Source organism: Trachemys scripta, chromosome 2, assembly GCF_013100865.1.
Source record: "Trachemys scripta elegans isolate TJP31775 chromosome 2, CAS_Tse_1.0, whole genome shotgun sequence".
In the NCBI taxonomy this organism is placed as follows: domain Eukaryota; kingdom Metazoa; phylum Chordata; order Testudines; family Emydidae; genus Trachemys; species Trachemys scripta.
In genome coordinates, this window is record NC_048299.1 from 12,622,446 (window position 1) to 12,627,076 (window position 4,631).

The 4,631-nt window shown below is 50.5% G+C and overlaps 1 protein-coding gene across 1 annotated transcript in view; it reads left to right on the plus strand.

Moving 5' to 3' along the window:
- The first annotated feature begins 3,963 nt into the window (after positions 1–3,963).
- Positions 3,964–4,631, plus strand: part of CSRNP1 (cysteine and serine rich nuclear protein 1) — a 17,560-nt gene continuing 16,892 nt past the window's right edge. The window contains exon 1 of the mRNA XM_034759928.1: positions 3,964–4,207. The gene's annotated coding sequence lies outside the window, so the exon portion shown is untranslated. The remainder of the gene's footprint in view (positions 4,208–4,631) is intronic.

Sequence of the window (4,631 nt, forward strand, 5' to 3'; positions counted from 1 at the left end):
TATAAATATTGCCTTTGCACCTTCTAAATGCTATACAAGCTGTTCACTAACCCTCATTAGACTCCGGTGAGGTAGGTAACTGTCATTTTCATTTTACAGACAGCGGCTCAGGGCATGGAGAGAACTGAGGAACAGAAAGCAAGGTCTAGGTTTTCTGAAGTAGACTTTGATTTTGAGTGCCTCCATGTTCGGGTCTCCAACCTGATTTTCAAAATCAATGGACCTGTAGGTTCTCAGCACTTCTGAAAAATCAAGAATGTCAGGGTAGGCATCCAAAATTAGTGGACATTTTTGAAAATGTTTACCTTCATTATTTGCCCAAGATTACATAGTGAGCAGAGCTGGGATCAGGATACTGGATGTCCTGGATCCCAGCTCTGGATCCAATGGATGTGCTGAGCTGTGCGGCTCAAGGTAACAGAATGCAGAAATATTAACTTCTAAATCTGACCTGGGACGGGAGCAGATGAGTGTCAATCACACCTCTTGGCTCTTTAATTGACTATGTGAATTGAAATGGTTGCGGTCATCAACATTGGACTAGGCCAGATCAGATACTTTCCCCAGATGACTGACATTTTAGCTCCAAAATTAAGATTTCATTTGGAAAAGAATTAAGCACAACATTTTCAAAACAGTCTAGTCTCTAGAAGGCTATACTGCTTTGAAGTTCTCAGTGCAATTCTCCACTCTATATGGGTGGGTATTCACCCACGAAAGCTCATGCTCCAATACATCTGTTAGTCTATAACGGGGTAGGCAACCTATGGCACGCGTGCCGAAGGCGGCACGCGAGCTGATTTTCAGTGGCACTCTCACTGCCTGGGGCCTGGCCACCGGTCTGGGGGGGCTCTGCATTTTAATTTAATTTTAAATGAAGCTTCTTAAACATTTTAAAAACCTTATTTACTTTACATACAACAATAGTTTAGTTCTATATTATAGACTTATAGAAAGAGACCTTCTAAAAACGTTAAAATGTATTACTGGCACATGAAACCTTAAATTAGAGTGAATAAATGAAGACTCGGCACACCACTTCTGAAAGGTTGCCGACCCCTGGTCTATAAGGTGCCACAGGACTCTTTGCTGGTTGTAAAGAAAACCTTCAAAGTTAAAAGCCACCATATACATAATGCCTTGATGTGTTTACATCTGAAACAATAGCTCTGGGGAGAGGTGTGAACTTCCCCATTCACAGCAAAGGCAGCTTCTCAACACTGAGTATTTCACAGATGATTCCTGCATGCAAGAAAGCTGGATAATCAAATTAAGATGTGCTCCAGTGAGACTCTTCTCCATCTCATTTAGAGGTGACAGGTGGATACAGTGTTGAATTAAGGTAGAAACAATAGTTTTGGGGATGCAGCCCCTGGGCTGGGAAGGGGGGCACAAAGAACCACACAGTTTGGATCCCAAGATAAGTCAGCAAGACCTCCGCCCAATAGTACTGGGGTCCACCATGGGACTGCAGAACCAGGATTGCTATGAGTACTTGGTCTTGTTTCAATTGGATTGGATACAGGCCAAGACTGCCATTGGGTGTCCCAGTAAATGGATCTGGTGCTAAGTAGCAATTTTCCTTCATCACACTGTCTACTGAAAGGAGTGAAGTAGGTCCGGATACACGCCCTGATCATGGGAGCCCTGGGCTCGTGGGACCCCCACAACGAGCCGGTACTGAGAGCGTGTAGAGTCAGGCAACGCTACGCCCGGCTCATGAGACAGCTCATGGTGTCCGACACCATCAGGTGGTCCAGAGATATCTATACCGAACACATCATGGGACACCGTGAATACCACGTTGAGTAATCAAAACCACCAACCAGGGAAATAACCCACTTCCTTCCCTGACAAACCAAGGGAGGCACCCCACCCATGTATTTATTCCCTACACTGATACTGAATTGGACTCTTTATACATTCCATGGGTGGTGTACCTGAGCCCACTTATCCACTGACGCTTTAAAAAACCCCGCACCCGAATCTGGGTCTATGCTGGTTATGTAATATGTATGTATCCCGTGATCCTTGTAACTGATACCTGTAATCCCGCATCACTTGAGCCAGACCCTAGATGTACAGTACCTTCCCTCTTAACTTGTGTACCTTTAATTTTAAACATTAACTTTACTAAAAATTTTAATTCTAACCTCAGAAGTTGTCCCACTGGGTTAAGTGTTGGGCATAATGGCAAAGCCGACAATGCTGGAGGGCAAGTTTGCGCAGCCAATCCTCATATCTGGTCTGTTGATAAACAGATGTTAGTTGGGGGTCTCTATCCCATCAAACCCAACTGAAAGGCCCCAACAAGAGCAGGTACTCATAGCAGCGTCAATCTGGCAATACGCATTAACACCAAATTCACTGGGGGGAAGGGATAGCTCAGTGGTTTGAGCATTGGCCTGCTAAACCCAGAGTTGTGAGTTCAATCCTTGAGGGGGCCACTTGGGAATCTGGGGCAAAATCAGTACTTGGCCCTGCTAGTGAAGGCAGGGGGCTGGACTTGATGACCTTTCAAGGTCCCTTCCAGTTCTAGGAGATGGGATATCTCCATTAAAATTCAGAAGACCCCAAAACTCACAGGTTATCTATGGTAATTGCATTCATACCCTCATCTAGCACTTTACATTTAAATGCTACCCCACAAAGGTAGTCTGGCATAGGCAAATGTAGCTCCACTCCAGCCCACATGATTTTTATCAGGGTCTTTTCTCTTTGAAGTGGAACAATCCCCTTTGTTCATTTGTCTTTAGGAATCCTCTAAATAATGCATCTCAAGCAGAAAGCACCTTCACAAAAAAGGTGATACCCTTCCCCCTCCTTTGGGGGAAACATACAGTGAAACCCCAATGTGTCATCCTCTAACAAACCTTCCTTTAGCTCAGTGGTATTTCAAAGCAATGAACACCCTGGTACCAAAAGTTCAATTCTGGACTGCTTTAACTCAGCTCTTCATAAAGGGAACTACATATGGCGGGGGGGTTCAGAAGAGGCCTTCAAAACCAATGTCCCGGTTGTGCCACCAGGACAGTAAAGATTCCAGTGCATTCTCTATAAGCAGTGCTGTTTCTCTTGGCTAAAGGTGTCCTTGGCTAAAGGTGTCCTCCTTCCTTTTATCTACCAGTTATCTGCTGCTTTCCACCCCTCAAGTGGCTGCCTTTCATAGATATTGTACATCTATTGCTTGTAAAATACCATATAGCACCTTTTGCCTGTGGCACCCAAATAGGGTGACCAGATAGTAAGTGTGAAAAATTGGGATGGGATGGGGGTGGGGGTAATAGGCGCCTATATAAGAAAAAGCCCTGAATATCGGGACTGTCACTATAAAATCGGGACTTCTGGTCACACTACACCCAAAGCACTCTGCAATAGATACTGGTCTCGTTGATGTAACACTTAGCATTTTTCAGCCACATAGATCTTGGAACCCTTTATTACAAAGCTGGGCAGGTATAATTGTCCTCCCCATGACAGACTGGGAAACTGAGGCACGGAGCCGACATGAACTGCCCGGCATCAAAGGACCGACAGAGAAGGGAACCTAGCATCTGGATAGCCAATTCTCCACATATGGGCATAAGGCTCTGTTAGGTGACATGACGTCAAAGGTCACTCAGTTAATCACGAAGGGCATCTGAGCTAGAACCCAGGAGTCCTGAGTCTGACGCCCTGCCTCCCCCCATTGTTGTTAGGTGTGTACCATGTTGTCCCTCTGAACACAGGAGCCCTTGATGTCAGTCGGGGCCTCTCCCAGCAGCCAGACACTGACTCATTCTCTCCCCTTTCCCTGCTCCTTGTAATTTCTCTCCTGGAGGGGAGGTAGGACTCGCTCTGCTCCCGGGCTGCGCCGAGGGAGGGGGCAGGAAGCGGAGTGTGGGCTGGAGGCAGGCAGGGCTCCGGCTCCCTTGTCACCGCCTGCGTCAGCGCCCAGGAGTTTTCCACTGACGAAAAAGGGCAGCGCTGCTGCGCCCGGAGGAGGAGGGAGGCGCAGAGCCGAGCCAGGCACAGCCAGTCCTTCCGCAGCTCCAGACACAGCAGCAGCCGCTCGTCTAGACGATGCGAAGCTGAGCGAAGGCTCCGTCCTGCGAGCTGCGGAGCCCGGAGCCGATCTGCCTGGGCTGCTGGCGCCTGCTCGGCTCGGCTCGGCTGGGCGCCCCCCCCGTCTCCATCGCTCGCCGCCCCCGCCGGAACCCAGGCGCAGGTAGGTGTCTCCGGCTGCTGCTCTCTCGGGGCGGCCGGTGCCTGGCCCTGGAGGGGCTGGGGGTCGGGGTGACTTTGGGGAGGGGGAAGGTCTCCGGAGCTCGGGCAGTGAGCGGGGCTCGGGCTGGCTCCAGCGCAGCTGCAGTTCTTGGGGAGAGGAAAGGGGGGCAGCAGAGGCGCCGGAGCGGGAGGGGGGCACCCAGGGCTAGAGGGGGCGGCGCGGGAGGAGCCGGGGAGGGGGGCGCAGCCGAGACGCCCCGGACTGGAGGCTGCGGGGAGCAGCAGAGACGCCCCGGACTGGAGGGGGCGGGGAGCCGGGGAGGGGGGCGCAGCCGAGACGCCCCGGACTGGAGGGGGGCGCAGCCGAGACGCCCCGGACTGGAGGGGGTGGGGAGCTGGGGAGCGGGGCGCAGCAGAGACGCCCC